The 24,865-nt window shown below is 40.6% G+C and overlaps 1 protein-coding gene across 41 annotated transcripts in view; it reads left to right on the top strand.

The window, feature by feature from the left end:
• The first annotated feature begins 3,785 nt into the window (after window positions 1–3,785).
• Window positions 3,786–24,865, top strand: part of NRCAM (neuronal cell adhesion molecule) — a 149,419-nt gene continuing 128,339 nt past the window's right edge. For 40 of the 41 annotated variants that reach the window (XM_048300110.1, XM_048300107.1, XM_048300114.1 and 37 more), the window contains exon 1: window positions 3,786–3,870. The gene's annotated coding sequence lies outside the window, so the exon portion shown is untranslated. The remainder of the gene's footprint in view (window positions 3,871–24,865) is intronic. The other variant, XM_048300072.1, reaches the window with a different exon arrangement.

The raw sequence follows: 24,865 nt of genomic DNA, 5'->3' as shown, positions 1-24,865 counted from the left end.
TCCAACTGGCTCTTTGTTTAGCCTGCTAGCCTTCTTGGGTTGCAGGAGAACTCTGATTTCTTCTAAGGGAAACCTAGGTGATAGCTTATGAATCAGACATGGAAGTACCTAACTCTAGTTACAAGTTGCCTTTTGAGAGAATAGAGAGAATAGAGAATTTTTCAATTCTTGACAGCACATCACAACACTTCTGTGCAATGTCTTTCCTGTACAATGCTCTTGCTACCCTAGTTCTCAACATATTTTACATCAAAACACATCCTCTGCCTGGTGCTCTGTGAAAGCTGATTTGTTACAGTATACCAAGCAGTGCAGGTTTTAACACTAGACATTATCACTTAAGCTTTTGATCTTGTCTTTGGTCTCTTTTCTGCTTAGACATATTCTCATTTTATGCTGCTATAGTAAATAAATACTAGATTCTGAAGAGTATTAGTCCAGCAGTTCAGTGCATGTACTTTATTATTAGGGTATCAAAAAAAAAAACTCCAAAAGAAATACAAAGTGCCCATAAATAAACTAGATTAAAATTAATCTCAGAAGTTGTTCAGTTTTTGACTGGGGGCCCCCACAATCTACTGAATATGATTAGTCTAAATTTTATTGACTTTCAATACATTCAGTGGAATATACCTCACACTTTTACTTTGTGCAAAGTACTTTGCGGGCTACACCATGCTCCATTCACCATTGTAAGACCTCAAAACAAGTGGAACAGTGGGACAGTGGGATAACTCATGTTAAAATCACATGGATGGCATTCAGCTGAGTAAATGCAGACTCTTACAATGTAGACATTTACAGCTAAATGAGACACCCGCTGGTCCTGTTACAGTCAACGGAGAGAAACAGGCATTTCTAGGATGCAACTTGGCTTATTCTAATGTAGGCATCTAAAATAGGTTAGATGAATCATACACTAGAAGTGCCTATTTCTGGTTCCCTTTATGCTCAGTGGAGAGAGTGACTAGCTCAGATGCAGACATTCGCATAGTAGACATCTAAAGTTAGGTGAGATGAACAACCGAAGATGTCTCTCCATATCCCTTTAAAATGTCTGCTTTAGGAACAAGATGTCAAAGAATTATTTTCAGCTAACACTAGCCTTTTCCAATGTATCAGCTCACTGAGTATTTTATTTGCAACCTCTTCCTAAAAACACTTTTCAAGATCCAGATCACAACTGATACCCATCACAGACAAGTTTTTGATAGCTTTTTTTTTCCTTTGTCACAATCCTACAATCATGAATCAATTTTGTATCTCAAATAAATGTGTTGTGTACCTGATCAATGCTTCCCTAAACAAAGACTACAAAAAACTCCAACAGATCACTGTAGAAGAAAGTAGTAGATGACAGATAAGTAAACCAAGGTTGGTAATAAGGAACATGAAGACTAAGACACTATGTTTGGAACTACCCAACCATGGTTATTATTTCAGCAGGCAAAGTGAGAAGAAAGGCTACAAAAAGTAATACGATGACTACAGAAAAGATGCAAGCAACAGAGAAGAACTCTGAAAGCTAATATTCCTTCAGCCACACAACTTCTGCTTATCATAATGGCTGTTATTGTCTATGCCACCAAGCTCACTTGCTTCTTTTTGCTTGGTGCCACCATCCTACTGTCAGTATAGGTAGCACTAGTAGGTGCCATCACCAGCATCACCAGTAGCTCCTAGCTGTAGAAACCTTTGAATTTACTTGTTTACTAATAATTATGCCACCCTTTGGAAATACCTACTTTGTGCTATTGAATGTGTATATCTGTTTATCTCAGTTAAAATTCTCAGGGGAATCACAAGGGTGTAATCATACCAGCTGCAACACTTCGGCTTCATCATACATCAGTAGAGCTGTTTCTTACATCAGCAGAGTTGTTTATTACACCCTCCCTGCAATAGTAAAACCTTTTAATTTACTTACGTTTTGTGGTCTAATTTCCACCAAGTTGTTTGCCACAGCCCACTGGTTTTGTGTTTATAAAGTATTGTATGCTGGCCATCCAAATACTAACCAGATCTTTGATCCTACATTTTAAGAAAGGTAAAGTTTCAACTCAAATCTTTCTACTCAAGTGTCCTGCAGTTCTACAGCGCACCTCCTGAAGGTTTGGCCCGCCATGTTCCCTGTGGAATCCATCAGGGATGCAAACAGAAGATTTTTCAGACAGTTTTCTCTCTGCATTTTATACCTACATTTTCTCAAAGCCAGGAGTGGCTATACGATCTCCTGATGGAACACAATATCGTGGAAGAAAAGTCCAGCAATATCCTAGCATTTTAAGGCCACCTGTGTATACACTGATGCACATTTACTTAGACTGTAGTGTTTTTGTAGTTAAATGAATCAGTTGGGAACATGGGACTTGTATAGCAAAAAAGAAAATGTTAGCAAACAAACGAAAGTAAAGAACATTGGAGCACTTCCCTCTATATAAAATGGATTTTCTTCACATTCATCTAATCTTTTTTGCATATTCTGGTCTCAAACATTAATATCCTGGCCTCAGATTGTTAGGAGTTTAAATATCTCCAAAGTCTGAAGCAGTTATTGTCAGTCCATCTGACTTATTGTTTAACCCTTGGATATTTATATGCATGCACTATATCATTTACAGAATCTGTTATTCATCTCAAGTGCTGTTTGCAGAAGGTCAGATGTTCAGATTTAACTTGCCGGCATCATAATGTGGTTTCTGCAGAAATGCAGAGTAAGGGCTATTTGCTCATCTTAGGCATTGTGTTTTGCACTATTAAGTTATCATCGTAGAGTTCACCTTGAAAGCTGTTCCCTGAAATGTATAATGGTTAACCACTACAAAAGTTGCCACCTTGCAATGCACAAAAGGCTATTCCTACAGTGGCTGATCCAAAGGCAAGTTCAGCAGCAGCAGTTAATCACATTTACTACGTGTTAAAGGTATAGTTGGATTAATTTTGAGCAATACTGAGCACAGCCCATAGAAGTGTCAAAATTACATTAAAATAATTTCTGGTGTTGTTCATGAAATGAACTGCAAGATGTGAAGGGGAAGGAGAGCTCTGTGAGAGGTGTGTTCAGCAGATTTACTTGGAATAAGCCCTGTTCCCGACTCTTCTCCAAATGGTGTCACCCAGAGCTCCCCTTTCAGCGATCGCATCCAAACGCCCGCCTTCCTGAACTTGTGAACTGTAAATTTAACGAGTTCAACAGGACAATTCTCGAGTGTAAAATAATATCCTTGTCTCCAGTTTGGGAACTCGCTGAAACCATCTATTTAGAGGGGCACTGCCGGGCTAAAATAATGCGGCTATTTAAAACACCACCCTTGTCGGGGGGGCAGCTCCGGGGGTGCCCCGGGGAGTGCTCGGCTGTCCCGGCCGGGGGAGGGCACAGGCGGGGCCCGGGGGCTGCCGGGCACCGGCGCTGCTGGGGAGGTTCAGGGCCGGGTCGGTCGCCGGGCCGGTCCGGGAGCCCCTGAGCGGGGGTGCAATGGCGATTCCACCCCGGTTTTAACAGGTGCGGCGGCGGGAGGGAGCGAAGGAGGCAGGCAGGAAGGGATGCTCAAGATGGAGGCGCCCCGCGCCCCCTCAGGTGCGAGGGGCCCGCGCCCCGCCCCAGCCCCGCCCCGGGTCCCCGCGCCGCGCGCGCGTCCGCTCCGGCGCGGCTCGCGCAAACGCGCGCGCCTTCCCCGCCCTCCCCGCGGGAGCGCGCGTTCCCCCCGGCGCGGCGGGGGCGGTGGCGGCGAGGAGGGGATAGCGCGGGAGCGCGCCCGCCGCGGCTCTTCTCGCCGGGCTGCCGAGCGGGCAGCAGCAGGAGCAGCAGGAGGAAGAGCGCGAGTACCCCGCTGACCCTCTTCTCCCCGGGCGGAGGGGCCGCACCTTCCCGTGAGTACCGACCTGGCCGTCTCTGTCACCGCGCCGCGCATCACGCTGAGGGAGGTGCTGCGCCCGCCGTCGCGCCGGTGCCACATCCCGCCGCACCGCCGGTGATATCCATCCCCTCGCACCGCCGGTATCACATTCCCCCCGCGCCGCCGGTGCTCATCCCCTGGCAGCGCCGGTGCCACATCCCCTGGCAGCGCCGGTGCCACATCCCCTGGCAGCGCCGGTGTCACATCGCCCTGCGCCGCCGCCTCGACGGCGAGGAGCCGCCCGTCCTCCGCGGGTGCCGAGGCTCCTCCGAGGGGGCGGGCGAGGAGGCACCCGGTGAGCCCACCCGGTGCCGCGGGGCTTTGTTGCGGCGGCGGCCGATGGCACCTCCCGGGGCGGGCGGGTCGGGGCCGGGCGGGCCCGGCGGAGACGCTCCGCGACTGCGACGCGCCCACATCCCCGGGCGGGCTCGGTCGCCATTTCGTGCGCTGCCCGGCGGGGGCGAGGGCCGGGCGTGTGCGGGGGAAGGAGCTGTCGGTGCTGAACTGCCGCGGACCGCGTTTCGACTCTTTCGCCTTTATTTATCGCCCGTACTACTTTTCCCCCCCCCCCTCCCCCCCCCACCCCCCGCCTTCCTTACAGTTGCGATTTTGTTTAGGCATAAAATAGCTACAATGTGTCTGAATCGCGGGCTTTTCGTGTTTTCCCTATTTTGGCTTCTTGGTGGCGATTAATGCAGAATATCGTGTTGAAGTCTGTGCAGCGAGTGCACTTGTCTCTTTGGTTATAAACTAATAATTAACCAAGCCTTCAGCTGTCGCTGAGGTCTTCAGCATAAATGTGTTAGTTTTGAAGTCTGAAATGTGTTTAAACCAAGACTTCGGAGTCTAAGTGTAAACAGTACCTGATTAATAATGCCAAGCTGTTTAAATATTTAAGATCATAGTGTGCTTCAGCCCAGTCAATAAGCGTGTTCCATATTGACAAGTACTCTGTGAAAGGAATGCTATTGCTTAGCTCTCTGTGTTATTGGATAAAACAATGGGAAATGTGGTATATAACCTATAGATCGTGGTAAGATGTTCTTTTATCCATAAAGGTCCAGCTTTTGTGTGTTTATTCAAAACAACCTCCTACTGAGTGAAAAATCTGGTATTAAACACCTGGGTTTCTTTTTTCTAATGTTCCCCGTCTTTGTGCATTTCTTTTTCTGCGTCTGATTTGGATTCTTAATTAAGTATATTGTGGAAAAGGTAGATGAAACCTGAAAACTTTATTGTATCTAACAGGTGCACTATTAATCATTTCAACATCTTCCATAATTTAATGTAATAGATGTGATAATTTATGGATAGTAGTTATATGGGTCTGTGCATAAAACATGTCACTGTACGACATCAGAAAACATCTGGACTGTATTTTGAGTTTGAGAGCAGCTTATATGCCAAGAGGCGAATCTTGCCGCTGTTCTCTGGCAAAGGATATCAGCTGGAAAGAGAAGGATAGTTTAGTGTTTTGTAGCTCAAAGGACCTAGAAATCAGAAAAGTGACTTGCAGGTGCAGCGTCTTTTTAATACTTGTCTAATGTGTTTGATGTTATCATTTGTATGAATACACCTCAGGCATTTGTTTAGTTTTAAATAGAAATTGCAATGCAAGTGACCAGACCTGCTAAAGAGTGTGCTGCCTAAGTCTGTGAAAGTTACTTATTTGAATTTCAAAGTACTTTGAAATTCTCTAGGGTGTCTAAAATTAGCTGTCAGACTATATCAGTATAGAACTGGGAAAGTGTTACATTCTGAGAATATTGAATGTAAAGAAGCAAACCCAGAAAGCCGCTTGGTGGTGACAGAACTTGGGATCCATTGAATGAATTCACATTCTGGGTTGTGCAAAGGCAGTGTAGCTAAAGGCAAACTGTACAGCTGTGTGACCACATCGGGTGGTGGGGTAGTGTATACAGCTGGTGCTAAGGACGGAGCTTATACCCTCTTCACAACTCATAGATAAATCCACAACTAATCATACTCATATTAGTATCTTCGTTCTGTCATTAGCATTACTGGCCACAGTAGAATTATTCAAAAGTGATACTGTTCAAGGTGAATGAGATCACCAGAATCTGAGCCTTAGCTACTGTTCCTTATCTTCTTGAAGAAAGCATATTATTTATCAAGCGTACCACAGCTTGTTTGACAAAAAGGGCTGTAATAATAAAATTTGGCTATTTTAAATGGTCTTTATTTTCAGAAAATGAAATAACAAATCCAGTGATGCATCCTGATACCTCCTGCTAGCTTGTTGCACTCTGGTGTTTCTCTCTGGTGCTCAAAAAGGTGACAGCAGAAGCTTTAGTAACCAAGCTAAGAGTTTCTTGGGATTAATGAGATGTCTCTCTAATTGTCAGATTTTATTGTTTTGAGGATTCCGGTTTCAAGTCAGGAGAAGGTGATGCATGTTGCCCATTCTTCCTGCTTTAGTGAAATGACTCACTGTGGTATCTGGACATAAAAGACACTGAATACACTAAGGGTTTGGCAATTTTTTAATAGATTATTGCACAGCTCAAATAGCTCAATCAGCCTAAAAATTAAATCTGTTTTGCCTGTGCCTGTGAAATTGCTGTTATTCTGTAGTTTTATTAATGTCTCAAATCACCTTGAATTGTGATTACTTAACTTCCATTATATTGAAATAGTACAATAAAATTGTGCTGTTCAGTTTTCACTGGACTTGTTCATTTTTTCATGTTTTATGAACAGAGTTGGTAAAATGGGAAGTCATACAGAGGAAAGTATATCTTGGTAATGAAAGTTGAGGGAATAATGTAGGAGGTTGTGTGTTGGGCAATATGCAATGAATTTGATTTTGCCTTCCTGAGTGGGCTGATAGTATTTAAAAAATTCTGTTATACTTTCTCTGCAGTGATAATTTGTTGCATTTTAAATTGGTAAGTGTGTGTATTGCATCTTCAGTATTAAAGACACTGTAACTTCTGCATTTATGAATACTGTCTCATAAATGTAATATTAAGGGAATTTGTAAAGAGTTAATCTCTAATAATAAGATTAACATGATGCGCCGTAAGTTTTGTCCTGCAGTTTGTTAACCAGGAAAGGATAGTTGCAAGCTAGCTGTATTGCTTTCTTCTGAGCTACTGGAGGCTGGCTGAGCTCTCAGTTATTTACCTCAATAGAAAACTGAAAGGGAAAAAGTGAACAAAGGAGGTCTGTTTTGCCTGTCCCACTTGCTGGGTTGTTGTCTTTGCCCTTTTCAGTGAAGGAGGGGGTAGAGCTGGGTCAAAGTTGAAGAACACTGAAAAGGAATTCAAGTCTTATATTGAAATGTGAATGATAGCTTAGTTTGAGCGCCGACCACATTTGTTTGAATTGATTTTTTTCTGTCTGTGGGAGGTTTAACTGACAGATGGTGATGGAGTGGCATATAGACTGCTAGAAGGTACAGCTAGATATGTGTTCAGACCCTGATTAGATGCTCAGTAAACAAGTGCATATCTGATGAGACTTTTAATACTGGAGATACTGATGCTAGACACTGTGCGACACACTAGACATTTGATTGTGTGAATTAAGGGCAGACCCCTGCAGCTGGCATACGTTCAGGCTTACTTGTCTAGCCTAATTGCATTGCAAATACTCCTCTGGATTGATCTTTAGCTTCTCCCTTCTAGTAAATGTTGAATAAGTACAGAAATGTTCATCTGGATCCTCTATTAGCTGTTGTTAAGAAGCTTTCAATTTTTTTTGGTTTGCTGTATGAATCAGGATGTATCTTAGTATTCATTTTGTGAATACACTGTTTTCCTACACTGTTTTGCTGTTGAAATGGCTCAATTCATAATGTGATTACAGCTTTCCCCTTGTTAACTTTTTAGTATGGAAGCATAACAGCTTGAATTATAAAATGTTTCTGTAAGAGCTCACAGTACCCTCATTCTACTTTAAGCAACTAAACTTTATATAAAAAAGCAGCATTTGATGCAGAGCATCTCAAATGCATAAAAATAGCCAAGAGAGGAAAAAAAGGCTAGTTCAAGTTATAAGGACGTGATAACTTTAAAAAACAGCCTCATTAGAAAGGAACTAGCTGTCTAAATTGTCAGTTACATCAGACAGAATTGGTACAGATGTAGTCTCTCTAAATTCTGTAAATACTCATGTAACACTGCTGAATTTGGATGCATCCCAATGGGAATCTAGTTGCCCTGATACTTTGTCTGCACCACTAGATATACATGACCTTTTAATTTTCTCAGGTTTAAAGTATGTAATTGTTACTGTTTGACAGCTTGTTTGAGGAAAACAAAAATGGATCCATAACTTCCTGGTTGTGTGAGTTAGTCTTTGGCCACTAATTAGGTTTTTCTGAACAGCCAACCAAAATATTAACATACCATTTTCCTTTAGACTGTTACCTAAGTGAGGAGCTGACAGTGTTTATACACGAGTACAGATTGTCTTTTTCTGATCTGTGCCTCTGACTTCAAACTTTCTTTGTGTTTTCAGTGCTGCTGTGTTTGTCCAGCGTGATTCTGAGTGTTCCTGTAAAGGATTGCCTTTACAATGTCACGACACTGTAGGGCTCTGTGTGTGTCTGTGTGTTTGCAAAGGCAGTGTGTAATCAGTGAGTGCAGAAGTCAGCCTTTGTACCAGCTTTGGAGTCAGGAAACAGTCCTGCTGTTGGTGGAGAACAATTCCATGGAGTTAACCTACCAGAGCACAGGTGCCGGCCAAGGGAAGGCTTCCCCACTGAGTACTGTAGCATGGGCAGAGTAGTAGAAATCAACAAAATGCAAAAGAAGAGGAAAAACAAATCTTGAGAAGGACCACTTTTCAAGAATGTTTAAGATTTCAGTGGTGTTCATCAGTAGGCAAGTAACACTTGTTACACTTTGTAACAAGATCAATGGTTCTCTTCACTATTTCTCCAGTGTTTAGAAGGACTAAAAATAGGGTTTCCCACCCTCCTGCTGTTCATCTCTCTAAGAGAATCAAAATGCAGGACGTGCTTGATGTGCCTTCCTTCTTAAAATTTTCAGGTAATAACAGGAAGAGGAAAGCTTGGCCACAGCTCTTCTTTGGGTGTGATAAACAGGTTTAGTGACTTGATTACTGCTACTTTGAGTAAGCTGGAATCTGTGGCTCCCTCCACCAAGCCCCACCACCCCCTGTAGACCAGTGCTGTGGTCTCTGGACAAACTAAATATATGAAAGGAAGTTAAATCCTCTTGTATTGGTGCTCTTTTGAAATGGAAGTAATTTTTAAATTGTCAGCTCAGCTGAATTTGTTATGTTTTGTTGCCTTTGTTATATGGCAACAAAAAATCAAAACCTGGTTTTCCTGTTGGGCAAGATGAGATGTTGATAGGCTGCGTTAGCCATTGTACTGGTTTTTCATCTCTTCTGACTAGGTAATTCCTACTGAAGCTCAGTAAAGAAAGATATATTCCTTTGCCCACCCTTTCAAAATTGTACAGGATTTGAGTAAGTTTACAACAGGGAACTCTTCATTAAAAGAGAAAAAAAATGGAGTTTTTGCATACAGTGCTGACTACACTGAGGCCTCTAGGCCTCTAGGCATTCTTGAGTCTTGGAACTGTAAGTTTTGTGTCTTGGTCCAGTTGCTGTGAAGAGCTGTGTTCTCTCCATGGAGGAAAGTTTTTTACAATGAGAATAATCAGCCATTGGAATAATCTCCCCAGGGAAGCAGTTGATTCCCCAACACTGGACACTTTAAGATGCATCTGGACAGACTGTTGGGACATCTTGTCTAGACTGTGCTTTTGCCAAGAAAAGCTGAACCAGAGGACCTTGAGATCCTCTTCCAAAGTGGTGTTTCTATGGTTCTGTGCTATGTTCTTGAGGCTCTTACAGACAATCCACAGTCTTGCAAGCTCTTCTTTCTGATGCAGGTGTCATTGTTATTCCCTTGGCCTAGGTTTGATTAGGGCATAAGAGGCAGATAAGAACTATTATCAGTATTGGTGCAACTCAATCTAAGTAGTACTACAAGGGTGTTTGGCACAACTTTGGGCTTGTGAAGGAACTCATTGTTCATTTTGGAGCTGTATGTACCTTTTGTATAGTTTGGTTTGCCTTTTGCCTATTGGAGTGATTGTGTCTTTATAGCATTTTCTATACAGTGAAGTTCTGAAACCTTTAAGGTGAAAATAGTCTTTTAAATATCCCTGTTTTCCCTTAGAAGCATTTAATGTTTTTATGGACCTTGGAATCTAGTAGCCAGTATTTCAGTGTATTATAAGGCGTAACATCTTTCCCAGACAACACCAAACTTATAATCTCAATATAAATTGAAACTTCAGGTGTTTTCTGCTTTTCTGTAGTTGGAGTGCTTTAAAAATTGTATCTAAACTTGGTTCTAGACAGGGACAAAATGAGGAATATCTTAACTTACATGTGAGCTATTTCTGCATGATAAAGTTGAAATGTAGGCAATTGCATAACTGGAAAGCAAGCCAGTCCAAGGTGACTAAAAGCTAAATATCTGTTAGACCTTGTAGGTGGTAGTTGTATAAAGTGCGTTTTTAACTTAAAAAGAGATTAAAATATTGGAACATATAAAAAGAAGAGTGTGACCACCAGAGGGCAGACACAGTGTTTAATGACTCCAACCAAAATCCTTAAAAAGGAGTCTATGACTATAAAAACGCAGTGAGATAATGACTGAATAAACAACAGAGTAAAAATTCACAAAGTTTCATACATTGACAGAAATATAATACTGTTTAGTGTTTAAGATGAAAGTAAATACATTTGCTTAGAACTCACCTAAGGATTTGTATTTCTACAGTGGAAGTCAGTAGTTCATCAGATCATGCAGTTGACCTGTAAAAAATGAGTTCTTAAGCTTAACTCATTTGCCTTTATATTGAGTCGAGCAGGTTTTTCATTTGGAAATGTAAAGTACACTCCTTTCTCAATAGTTTCTCCCTTGTAGTTAAAAGAATAAAGAATCTCTCTGAATTAAATCTCATGTTTTCCCAGATATACCCCAGGATTTGCATATACTTTTATTTTATTAATAACATTTATGTCCTTTAAAGTGTGTAATTTTGTTCTTCAGAGTATTATGGAAAATATTTAATGTTCTGGACCTAAAATTAAGTGCTTCAATAAAGTAGCCTTTTTCAGGAAAGCTGTAGAGTAGATTTTAGTGAAAGATAGTGTCTAGTAATTTTTATTTAGCTTACTTGATAGGAATGTAGGTGTTTAATAAAGGCAAGTCATGTTTTGGGTTTTACTGCTCACGCACTGTCTCAAGTTACAGCAATAGTGTCTTGTCTTTGAATTATTTTCCTCTAAAACCTAGACTGTTTTTGTGAGGAAAGAAAAGCCCTTAACCCATTGTTTTGAAGACACAGTATTCTTTACAATCATGTCTTAAAACCTTTGTTTCCTCTCTGGGGTTCTCAACTCTACCAGTTATGCTGGAGTGAAGCATCATCAAAACAGTCTTAAACGCTGCCCCAGATTTCCAATCTCCCTACTGTCATTTCCAGCAGGCACAGTCCCTTAATAGCAAGATTTCTGGAGAGATTCTTTGTAAGATGGTTTGCAGATATCATCCCCAAAACTTTATCTGGAGGAATTTCTCCAAGTTACTACTAAAGTTTTATGTAATTCACAACCTTCTCACCCTCTTGGCATTGAAATATGGGAGGAGGTTTCTCATCACCTCCAGAATTGACAGGGTCAGACACTTGAAAGATTATCATGGGAATTAACCATGAACATAAAAATCTTTAAAAATCATTTACTTGAATAATGTGTCCTAGCTTTTTTTTCCCCCATGCCAAGAAGCCTAGAAACACCTAAAAATGAAATCAGAGTTGCAGTTAATAATTGGTTGTTTTTTGCACCTGTTTTAAAAAAAAAATTGGCTAAAGTTATGAGGCTTGATAGCTCTCTACAAGAGCCCAGTTCTTAGAGCCTTAGAGTGGCTCAACAGAGACGCTGTTGCTGAGAACATCTGCAACATCACAATCTGTTGGAAGTTAAGTGGCTGCCAGGGCTAATGCCAAAGTTCACATTAGTAGGACGACCAGTCTTTGTGTTCATTATGTTATACTGGCATTTATGTGTGTTTTCGTTTCTGAGGTAAAGCTGTCCTAGAAGAGCCAAGCAGTCCTGTGAATTCCCCTACCCGCTTAGTTTAACTGAGATTATATTGAAAGACAACCCAACAGCTTCTAACCATGCTCATGACAACAAGCTAAAGTGAATAAATACCATTATTTTTATTATTATAGATGGGAAAGTTCAAATTGCAAACTCATAGGTAGCTTCCTGGTTTGACTGTCAATAAAAACACATATTTATTGGAATGGAAGAGAGAAGAGGAAGAAAGTGCTGAAACCAGAAGAAAGTGTTCTAGACACAATTGATGGGTACTATGCAGTACAGTTTTTTAGCACTTACGTTTTTCAAGAGTATTGGAGCTTGCTCTGCTAAATATATTCATATTGGTGAATTTTGTTATTGTTTTATTATGTCAGTGTTCAGTACTGCAGTTTAAAAACCATGAGTGAAAGGACACATGGTTAGCATAAGTATTCCACTTTCAGAAGCACTTCTTGTAGTATACCTTGCTCATCAAAAGTTTCCTTTTCTGTTAGTGAAGCTGCACTTGAGGTGATTAATCTTATTTGTGATGCAGAAAGGAAAACTTAGATTTAGATCAAATTAGTTTAATTCTGAATAGTGCTTCAGTAGCTTCAGTACTGAAAATCTAACAACTACACACGGTAAGGAAAATACAACATCCGGCAGATGGCTGAGGGCAATGCCACTAACAGTGAGTTTGGAGAACCAGCATAGCCAGATTATCCTCACTGACTTCAGCATGAATGGATGATATTCTGTTGTAATGAAGTTATTGATTAGATACAAAGCTTGATAACAAAAGGTGATAAGTTTTGAAATTTCATTCATTTTTGTTATACTTTGAAGCAGGGGGTGTGTTTGGGTGGAGCATCCCTTGCACATCCAGCCAACTGTCCCGGGTACTGGTAGTGGTTTTAATGTTACACTGGCAAGGTGTAATCATTAGAAGAATTATCATACAGTAGTTTTAAATAAAGAGCCTTCCATTATATGTATGTCTGTTGATTCTTCAAGCTGTGATTTCTGCTAAGGTTATTTCTATTTATTTTTCAGGTTACATATTAACTGTGCTATAAATGTAGAAGTGCCCAAATTGACTACTTGTGAGCAAACTTGGGTAAGAGAGCAGGAGAGTAACTTTTTGTGCTGTGCTGTCTGATCTGAGGTCCAAATTAGCGAAGCAATTTGTGTCCATTCATAGTCAACAGTACAACTGATCTCCTTGATATCAGTTACACTGCTGAGTGTTCTTCTGTAACTTACTGTGTGTATGTGTGTGTTATCCCTGTGGCTTTTTTTAAACTTTTAATAATTATCTGACCCCTTTACTGCCTTGGATAATTGAAACAAAACTATGCTTGTAGGGAAGGAAATGAGGGTGGTAATGACACCACCTAGGGTGATGATTGTACTGTGCACATCAGCACCGGTTCCCAGCTGGTCGTAAGGTGTAACCGGTGTTTCAGTGTGCTCATCACTGTTGACTCAAAGCAGTCATGGTATAAAGGTCTGATCTTTAAGGAGTACGAAAACTGTTGGAATCACCTAACAGTGTATATAAAGAGATCAAAATAAAACCAAACTTGTCTGTAGAGGTTGGGTTTTTTGAGAAGCCAGAGTTGTGAAGCTGATTGCACTTGGACTGACTGAGAACCTGTAATGTGAGTGGTAGGTGCAACCTTCCCTTGGGAAATACTATTCTAATCCTGTCTGGGTAGTAATTTAAAGTACTTGCAGGAACATTGGTGATACAGTGACGTTACTTCAGCTATTTGAGAAAAATGTGTGAGAAATATGTGGAGTTCTATTTTTCCATCTGGTGTCATTACTTCAAGATTACATGAAACTATCTCAGTGTATCTGGCTTTTTCTGGTCTACCGTCTATGTAAAATGGGAGTAATGCCTGAAGGATTGATCTGAAGCTTGAATTGGGCTTTTGATCATTTTCTGTCATTTAGTTCAGTGCAACTTTGATAAAAAAAATATTTCTAGGTACTATGCCAAAAACATTAATTTGGAAACCATTAAGGAAGCAACACAGATGCAGATAAAGTAGGCTTAATGTGTTGACAAATTTTGTGAGATGACCATAGTGTTTCCTTGAAAAAGACAGTGTAATCCCTTGTCTCCAGATAAGTTTCTCAATACTGTTGCACAGTCAGACAGCTGTTTGTTTAAAGAGTGAATGGGAAAAGCAATTGACTGGTTTCTGTTGTGTTGAGTAATGCTCATCTGGGGAATCTAATCTCTTGGATGGGATCTGATGGTCCTTTACTAGATGGTGGTGCAAGTCTCTTCATCTGGATTAAATGAGACTCCACAAAGTATTTTCTGCTGATTATGCACGATCTGTTTCTTTTGGTTTACAATAAACTCTATCCGATTTTGTATTTCCTGGCTGTCTTGCATATACACGGGGGATTGCTGTGTAAATAGGAACAGTTTCAGCTGCCTCAGGGAGTCTCTGGGAATGCTGGATTCTCAGCATCAGATGCTATTTGTGCTTGCAAGCAGCTCCAGTTGGCCTGTATGCAGCTGGAGCTGCCTAGGGAAACTTCAGGGACTGTCAATTATTCTCAGCTGAAGAGGTCCTGTTTACCAGCTGCCTTGTTGTAAAGGCAGGTGAGAGTTTATTCAGTTATCCTGCTGTGCAAACGCTACAAGGGACTGGTTTGAGATATTTCAGTAGAACAGTTCCTGGTCCATGCTGGAGGCTGGTGAGTAAGTGTGCTGGGTGTGCACACAGACACAGCCTTGATACCTGGTAAGTCTATGGTGCCTTGAATTTATTTTTCTCCACTATTATAAATGCTGTATATCTTGCCACAATATAAAGTATATTGGTTTAGACCATAATTTGGTAGTAAAATCAGGATAAAGGAACTGGTACACGTTTTACAGAATTTCTGAAAAAAATTTATGGTATTGTGCTGTTTTCCTGGAAGCACACTATGTCTTAAGTAGTTTCTGTGCTAGTGTTAATTGCTAACTTTACAGCCATTGCCACTAACAGCATGTAATGTTTCAAACAGCCTACTATAGCTTCTGAAATTGGATGTCTTTATTCTGATGACAACATGGTGTACAAATGTTAGTACTCCATCAAGATGGTATAGCAGTGGAGTTGAGCATTGGGAAATTCCATCAGGCTTCTGAGCTTTCAGTTGATGAAGTCCTGGAGGATATTGCCACAAATGTATCCTTTTCCCTCGGGCATCTGCTTTTAGCTACTATCAGAGATGAGTCCTTTGGGATGCTTGTTATCGTGCTAAGTGCATGCCATACTTGATAGGACATACAGCACTTGCATTTTTAAATTTAAAGAGAACGTCAGATTAAACTAAACTAGATCAAGGCTTGGAACCCTTTTGGACTCTCTAGGATATCTTTGTGACAAATGTTAGTGTAATAATTGAACATATCTGTAAACAGTGTTCATGGTGTGTTTATGCATAAAAAAGTGGAATCCTGTCTTCGTAACTTAAACACAGCTGTATCAGAATCTGAACTATTTGCTATAGGGCAGAACTGCCCAACAGAACTTTGTTTTTAGCATTTTGCATCTGGTTGAAAAATAACTCTCTGAGGACCAGTCCAATGAAATCCGTGTCTGTCTATCCTTAACAGCATTAAGGAATCATTAGGATATTGTATCTAACTTTGAATTTGTTCCTGTGCTGAACAGAGTGAGAGGCAGATGTTTAAACCAGGTGACTTCCATAAATCCTTTCCAACCTTAACTACTCTAATTATTCTGATGTCTTCTGTCTGTTTCAGAACAAGTTTCTCTGTAGTTCTTCTGTGGATGAAAGAACTTTTTTTTTTTCCCCCCCCAGTGACTGGATCACAAAAGAAGTGGGAGATCCTGCTTCTGTCATGTTCGGATTTGTTGTTGTTGGTTTGGTTTGGTTTGGTTGATTGGTTTTTTTGTTTTGTTGTTGGGTTTTTTTTGTTTGGTTTGGTTTTTAGTTTTTGTGGTTTGTTGGGTTTTTTTGGTTGGTTGGTGGGTGTTTATTGTTGGTGGGGTTTTTTTTGTTGTTTGGTTTGGTTTTGTTTTGATATTTTTTTTAATGGGCTTCATGGGATCTCAGTCACTTCTGTGCTCTGGGTTCTACCTGCCAGGACCCAGAGCATGCCCTGAGCCCCCATGCAACAGGGAATGAATGGCTGGCAGAGGTTGTATGCCAAATTATACTCTCCAATGAGCCTGTATTCTGTAATAAGCCATCGGCAGGCCTGTTCAATCAGCTCGTCGCATGTGGAACTTGAAGTTGGATCTCCCATCCTTAAGTATGTGCTCTAGCCATCTGGCTGAGGAGGAAGTGGGCAGAACTGTCACTGTTTCTGCTTCTCAGGAATTGTGATCCCTATCACATCTGACTTTTGCAGTTCTTCAAGAGAATTCTTGTAGGCTTCAGGTGCTTGATCACATCTACTTATAGAGCTGCAGAGTGTTAAACCAAAGATAAATGCTTATCTACCCAGAATATGTGCTGTGTGCGCAGCTGGGGGAATGAAGTTGATTCTCTAGGAACTTCTAAGGCTGAGTTGTGCAGTGTACTTGGGTATCTGCCTGCATTCTGGGACTTTTTAATGCTAAAAACTAAATTGTTGTTCAAAATTTAAGTGGGATAAGGTGAATTAGCATAAAGTTTAATATTAACTTCATACCATAAAGTTATAATCTGTTTTATTAATGGCAAAGCTTTGTGTTACCATCCCATCCCATGGATGTAAGTAATTCACCACACTGGAACATTAGACTCTACTTTAATTTCCAAGGATAAGTGATGATAACTCTCTAATTTAATTTATATTTGTACTAAAATACTAAACTTCAGTTCATACCACTGGTGTTTATGTATACCACAAATGATAAAAGGACTATTCATAAAGTAAAGAAAAAGCCCTAAACCAGGTCTACTACATGAGTCCTGGTTTGGATGTTGCATTTGTGATTAGAAGACATTGATTTGATGTGACAGGTATTTTTAACGGGATTTACAAAATGCAAATAGCATTATGTAAGACAGATTACCTATGGCTTTAATACAGGATTGGTTTTAAGCCAGAGGCTGCATTTTGCTGGGTTATGTATGTTTGTTTAAAACTGAGCACATTAGGATTAGGCTTGGCAGAATAACATTTTCCAAATCCTTGGTATTCTCAGGTTAGGTGACTTCAAGTTTTTAATCTAAAATATGAATTGAAAATCCAAATTTTGATTATTTTTTAAGTAACTTTCAAGGTGGGTAGCTTCTCAAGTCAGGATGGTTACAAACAATCTGATTTTGTGTTGGTGAAATCAGAAATTGCTGTAGTCCATCATACCCCCATAACGTTTTTTTCTATGTCAGAGAGCTACTTGGTTCCGAAACCAGCAGAAAAGACCAAATGTATTTCCTGCATAGCAGAACATATGTGGATAACTTGTCACGTTGCCAAGCAAATCAGTCAAGTGTTAGCTTTGTAATGAACCACAAGGAAAACCTTACAGGCACTTGAACTCCAAACAATTTCTCAAAGGCCTCATATGTTCTTGACCTTTAGGTGAATGAAATTTCAGGAAGCTTACACAGCTGGCACGGAAAAACTTCATGTGACTCTGCATTGTTGTCGTTGCTTTATGCTCTGAGTGCCTGAAATATGGCACTCCCTAACAGGCTAAGATAAAGTCTCTTACAATGGTAACGTTTCCTATTGGAAAGCTAAATTGTTTGATGTACTCAGCAGCCAAGGTTCCCTGTTAACAGACTTAACTGGAAGGATGCCTTTTTGTTCCCCCAGAGTAATTTCAATTTTTCTATTTCACACGGCTTATGCCTGGTTTCATTCAAATATGTTGTTATCTGGTTTGTTCACCAGACTCCTTCCAGGCCTTTATTACCCTAGTATTTTTCCCAGGGAAACATTTGGCAGCAGTTCCTGCATTACAAGGTACATTTAATATATACAGGCCAAAGAAGAAAAAGTAGAAACTTAAGAGGGGAAAAAAACAAGATTTAAGCACTTGTGAAGTGTTAGTATTGCACATAAATATGAAAGAAAAAAACCCCAACCTGTACTTTGCATGTAGATGGTTTCTTCTTTCTATTTTAAATGATAAAAGTTCTTGTATTCTGTGGCATGTGTTCATATCCCATAGTACAGCTGGATAGTTTTCCCATCAGCTTAGTTGTCATTTCTGTGGAACTCTGTTCTATGAGCACCAAAATATTGCTCCCAAATGCCACAGGCCATAAGAACTTTAAATGTTAGGGAAATAATCAGAGCCTATCCTTCTAGAAGATAAATTCCTGTAGCATTCTCCATCTGCCATTTCTAGGGAGTGTTCAGCTAGATGCTGATGCACTCTTCAGTGGGGGATGATGATTTCTGAAACCTGAAAAGTGGATTCTGACTTTCAGGCTTTTAGGATGGTGATAATTTCTGGTAAAAATTGGCTGGAAGGCACTTTAACAAAAGCTCCTTTTAAGTGATTACATACAATTTATGTTCAAAGAGATAAAAATACCATGGAATATGAAGCTTGATGTTTCTTAAATACCAAGGAAGGAGCTGAGAAAGCCCATGGCTTCCTGCAAAGCTCAGCTTTCCCTGTACCCCTCTGTTTCAAGTAGGCAGGAATTAGTCCATGGTGCTCTCAGCTCATAGATGACAGCCTGATCAAGGACATACCAGTGTTTTGCATGGCTTTTACAACTCTGCTCTTGGACAGATGGGATTAGTGGGGTTCTTGGATTTTACAGTATGTACCCTGAAATGTGTACGAGGGGAATGGGTGTGAAACAGCTCTGTGATGGAACAGCAGTGATTGCTTCCTGGAGTGACTGTTGCAGGAAGAGAGGGCCCCTTTCTCTTGTGCCTGTTGAGCTACAGGTGTTGGCTTGGTTTTGTTCTGCAGGACATTCCTCATTACCCTCCATGCTGCCTTTTGATCAAGCTGAGTGGTCTGCAGAGCACATGTGCCACGGGCAAGCCTAGTATGAAGCATGATGCAAAGGGGAGGTTTGACGTCCTCGAGTCAGAAACTATTTCCTTTTCTTTGGACTGATACAGGGAAGGGGTAAACATATACACCTCTGTAACAGATATAACTTCAGAGTGACATCTGTTAGCCTCCACCATGTTTTTACCCCATGAACTCATTTAAATGAAAAAGAGAAATGGTGACAGCTCTTCTCATGGGTACAAATGAGCCAGAAAGTGGCAGGGAGTTGTTAAGCAGTGAGTTAGCAGAGCCGAGGTAAACACAGCAGATGTCTAGCAAGTTCTCTTCTACCACCATCTCACACCAGTACATAAACTGAGCTGTTTCCCCTGAAAGCAGAAGTGTGCTTGTCCACCTGGGGAAGTAGAACCAGTGGTCTGGCAGCTCGAGAAAGCTTAAGTTCTAATGCTGAGTCTGATCCTCCTGGATGCAGTCTTCCCTTGAAGAGGCTGACGCGGCACTCTGACCAAAAGGGCTTGGATTTGTTTTACGCTGCGGATGTGAGCAGGGTGATGACCTAGCCTTCTGTTTTCCAAAGCTGTATTAAACAGTGTGGCCCAGCCTATGTTACTGCTTGCTCAGCCTGTTCTAAGAATCCAAACAATTAGCTATGGATAATATCACCTAATTCCACTGTGAAATAAAAGAGAATGGGTGGCCAAAAACCTCCTGACAAGAGCTGTTTCGCTTCAAATAATGCAAATGAAGCATCCTAGCCCAGTGAGCAGGGAGCTTTTCGCCTGTAGCCACAGGTCTTTGTTCCCTTTTCTGACAGACTGCGGATCCATTCATCTCTCTGATTAGTAGAGCTACTGCTACAGTCAGTCGGAAATGGTGTGTGTCTAGCTGATGTTGGTCTCTCTTGCATTTAGGAGGTCTCTGCATATGCACATTAAGCTGTCTTTATGTTCAAGCTTGTTAATGGTGACAAGCCAATATAAATTAATTTGCAGATCAGTGCTTAGTCCAGTCTCTTTGTCAGAGATGTGAGCAAAAACTAGTATCTCTGCATAATAGAACTCCTAAATGTATTGCAAGAGAGGGAATATTTAGCAGAAAATCTTTCTTTTAAAAATTTTTTCTTGGAATGTGGTATCTTTAATAGGATCTCTTCGATAATCATTTTAAGAAAACAGAAGTTGGACTCTATTGATTCATCATGGGTTTTGGTGAGTCTTAGTGAGAGAATATTTGTATTCTAAAGCCAGTTTTTTAGATCTCTGTCTACTTAGAAAGCCACCTATGAAAATTATGTGTCATTTCTAATTAGAGAAGTAACAATTTCTGTACACGAGAGGAAAGAGACGACTGGAAGATTGTTTTCAAAACTGTTTTCCACTGTGGCTGTAGACCTTTATTCTAAGATTTGGGGGAGAAAAGAGGTTTTTGAAGGAGGACAAATATGACACACCAGATGCAGATGCAGTTGTATAGTGGAGTTATACTGTAAATATCAGTTATGTATATAAAATATACATTAAAAAAAGAAATCCTCTTCTGTTTCTGTGTTGTTTTCCCAGTACTTGGTTTGGGTTTTTTTACCCGGTGATGAGTGTTGCCCTGACCTTTGTCTAATCATAAACTTAATCAAAAACATCTAACATAAATTCAGTATTTCATTCTAGATATTTTTAACAATGAATTCATAATTCTTTACATAGCTTTTTTTTTGCTTGACTTTTGTTTTTTGCTATTTTATCGTCTTGTGACTTTGTACTGTGAGACCCTTCTTCAGTTAGATATAACCAGTCCTTATCTTTACAGTCACAATGATTTTGGAATCTAGAAGGCTCAGAGTTTGCTCCTTTTCCAGGTCATTTCTGAATATACTGAACAGCCTAAGCCTGAGCATGGATCCCTGCAGGACTCAGACAGCCTCCCATCCCTCTGACATGATTACCTAGTTAGAATTTTAAAACTACCCCTTTCAAAATAAGCAGAATCTGTAATGAAGGTTGCAAGCTTGTACTTTTTCCTATCCCACACTTAATGCCTGGTCTGCATTTAGTAACCAGTGTTCAGTAGCAGTGCTGTTAGATAATTTCTCTGTGTACTGGTTGCTGTGGTTTTAACCTGCTTTGGTGTCTTAAAATATGGACTTAGGCTGTGAGACACCACTAACTCTAAGCTACTGAAACTTGGAATGGGGAACAGGGAGAAGAGGGTGTAAGGGAGGACACATTTTAGATCTGTTTTATGCAGTAGCTTGTTGGAAATAGTTGAGAAGAAATTCATAGCTGACTACAAATCAATGTCCCTTTTTTCAAGGTCTAGAACTATATCATGTGTTAGGCTTTTAAATTATTTTTAAATAAAGTAAATGAAAGTCAGATAGCTGATTTTTCCATCTTTAACAGCAAAACATCTTTAATGCTCAATTCCACTTTTGAAACAACCTTTTTATAAAATGGAAATGGATACTCAGACTGAATTACAAATATTGTTTTAATTACTTATGGTATAAATGCACAATTCAAAAGCATGGGACTTCTCTCTCCCAGGGATGTAATCATTTAACAATAGTCACGGTTTTGTATAATTTTTATACAAATGCTTGTCCCACTTCAGTTGCTGTTTCAATATATGGTGACAGTTGAAGACGAGGTCATTCTGAGTTCAATCCATTATCAAATGCTACTTACCTCTGCATCATAAAAGCAGAACTAAAATATATCAAATTTGCAAAATGGCAAGTTGTCTGTGGAGTGATGGTGTATTGTTTTGGGCATGTGAGCAGCTGCCAGGTCACAAAACCAGGCTGTAAAGGTGGGGAAAGTGGCAGAGCCTCTTGCCAGTGAGAGGGTGGTATGACTCAGTGCTCTCAATGAACGTGCTTGACTTCTGAGCGCATTTCCAGCCTTTTTGTGTATCAAAATAGCTGTAACTTTGGGGCAGCCTGAAAACATTGCTGTTCTGTGTAGTCACGTTGAGAAAGCTGACTGATTCAGACTTCTTTTTAAATAGTTCCATGTGTAGTGGCTTTTCTGGTTTTGCAGTGCGTTGGTTGTTGTGTGCTGAGTTGGACTGGCAGTAATTCCTTGCTACAATATACTCTTTTGGGTGCATATTTTTTTTCTTATGATTCAAGTTTCCAGTAAATTGGAAATAGCCTTCTTTGTTCTGTATTTCTCCCCTCCTTTCACTAGTCACTGTCAGTGTAAGGGTTTCCTTGGGCAGGACATTAAGAAAGGACAGTTGGAGGCGACCAGAAAATGAAACCTCAGAATTCTCAAGGGATGTTAAGTGACTGGTAGTGGCAAGATAGCAAAAGATTTCTTTCAAAGAGCTGTGTGGAAGAAGCAGAGAACTAAAAATGCTTTCAGCTGTATTGAGAGAAGAAGCAGACTGCAGACTAGAAAACTAGGGAAAAAAATGGCAGGACAACCACACGGAGAGGATTGTGTTGTCTTGACAACAAAATTCAAATTGGGAACAAGAAAATACCTTTACATTGTAACGTCATAGAAGGCCATCAAATTTGTCAGGCACAATTTGCTCTTAGTGAAGCTGTGTTGACTGTCACCGATCACGCTCTTATTTTCCATGTGCCTAAGCATAGTTTCCAGGAGTATTCGCCCCATGATCCTGCCAGGCACAGGGGTATGATTGGTCTGTATTTCTGTGGGTCTTCCTTTTTTCTCTCTTTTAAAAATAGGGGTTATGTTTCCCCTTTTCCAGTGGGAAACCTCATGGGACTGCCATGACTTCTCAAATATGATGGATAACTTAGCAACTTCATCTGCTGGTTTCCTACATTTGAGACTGTAGATTGATCTCATCAGGTCTCACGGCCTGGTTCGGATTCCTTAGATGGTTTCAAACCTGATCTTCTCCTGTAGTGTGTGGTTCTTCATTCTCCCAGTCCCTGCCTTTGCCCTCTGCGACATGGGTGATGTGCTTGGAGCAGTTACCAGTGAAGACTGAGGCAAAACAGTCACTGACTACCTCAGCCTTCTCCATATCCTTGTTAACTTGGTTTCCTTCTGGAGAAGGACACATTTTCCCTAATTTTCCTTTTATTGTGGATGTACCTGTAGAAGCTTTTTTGTTGCCCTGGACAGATCTAGTTCTATCTGGGCTTTAACTTTCCTAACCTGGTCACTGGTTGCTAGCACAGTCTCTCTATATTCCTCCCAGGCTACCTGTCCCTGCATCCACCATCTGTAGACTTCCTTTTTGAGTGTTTGAGTTTGTCCAGGAGCTCCTTATTCATCCATGCAGACCTCCTGGTGGTTTTGCCCTCTTTGTTGGGGTATATTGCTGCTGAGCTTGGAGGAAGAGATCTTTGAATATCAACCAGCTTTCTTAGGCCCCTCTTCCCTCCAGGGCTTTATCCCATGGTACTCTTATCAAATAGATCCCTCAAGAGGCCAAAATCTGCTCTCCTGAAGTCCAGGGCAGTGAGCTTGCTCTGTGCACCCCTCATTGCCCCAAGGATCTTGAACTCAGGGTAATCTGAAGTGGCTGGTGTTACCCCTGTGGCATCTTTCACTCCCTGTTGCACTGTTGCTCACAGGCTCATGTTTATGTACTTTGAAAGGAAATGTAAAGAGTCCACATTGTCTCTGGGGCAGTAGCCTCATGTGCAAGAGGTTTTCCCTCAGTCTCTTTCTTCTCAAAGAAATATGCAATTAAAACACAACAGAAAGTCCTCCCATATTCTTTTCCTGGGCTGGATTCATTAAATATATAACAAGCTGTTGTAGCACCATCTCTGTGATCACAGACATGCTGGTAGAGAATCAAGCTGACAGATGAAGGCAGCACAACACACTACTGAAGAGGAGTCTGTCCCAGCTCTTTTTTCCTCAGAGTGCCTGAGGCAGTTCCTCTCAGCACAGTAACCTATTTCAGTCTTACTGGGCTGTGCTGCAAATTTCATTAAAATACAAGTAAAGTGAAATACAACAAAACTTATAAGACAAGCTTGATTAGGAGATGAATTCTTATTACCCCTAGGTGTTACTTGATCATTATAATTTTTATTTGAATTTGAGAGCAATTATCTGTTCTAACTAAATCTAGATTTCTTACAAAAAGGGATTAAAAATCTTAATTTTTGTAGTTGATTTGTGTCTATTAGAGCCAGAGTTTTTACATGTTTTTTTTAAAGTCAGACTGTGTGTAATGTTCATCTTCTGAACTGAAATATCTTGGGTACAGTTAGAAATAATGTCGAATCTTCAGTTTATCCTTAAGGTCAGTATTACACACTTGCAATGATAGTAAATTTTTGTGTTGATTGACTGAAATGGGCTTGTGTGTTCATTGAAAGGGGTTAAATTATACTACCCACTGGTTTCTGAAAAATCATAAATGCATAAAATGGGGATGGGTGTGAAACTCACTCTAGGAAGCATCTGTGAACAGAGGGGAACTCAGGCTGTCCTGCCTGGAGATGCAGAAGTTCAGGCCTGAGGAAATGACACTTTGTTTTGGGTCTGCCCCAGAAAACAGGCTTGTGGCCTTTCCCCTTTACTGCTTTCTTACACTTCATGGATTCTCACCTATGTCTTGTGTTACATCACAAATTTAGATCAGACAAGATCTGTTTTATCAGACAGAGCCCTAATTCGTCATCTGGGAGCAGAAACTTGGCCTGTGCAAGAGCAGCAGAGCTTGTGTGAGTCTGCAATGGGCAGAGCCACCCAGACTCTAGTGGGTGAACATTAAACACTATACTTTTGGAGATCTAGTGGTCACTGTGAGGCTCTATTCCTTTCCTGGCGAGATACCTACATATTTTCATGGATTTCTGTGGACTGGACTATTAATTTTCAGCAAAGCTTGGAGTCCACAGAAGGGGAAGATGATATATATTTTAAACTGATTTTAGTAATTCTCACGAATTCCTGTATATTTTAGTCAGATCCT

Source organism: Corvus hawaiiensis, chromosome 4, assembly GCF_020740725.1.
Source record: "Corvus hawaiiensis isolate bCorHaw1 chromosome 4, bCorHaw1.pri.cur, whole genome shotgun sequence".
In the NCBI taxonomy this organism is placed as follows: domain Eukaryota; kingdom Metazoa; phylum Chordata; class Aves; order Passeriformes; family Corvidae; genus Corvus; species Corvus hawaiiensis.
This window is presented reverse-complemented; position numbering and strand designations above follow the sequence as displayed.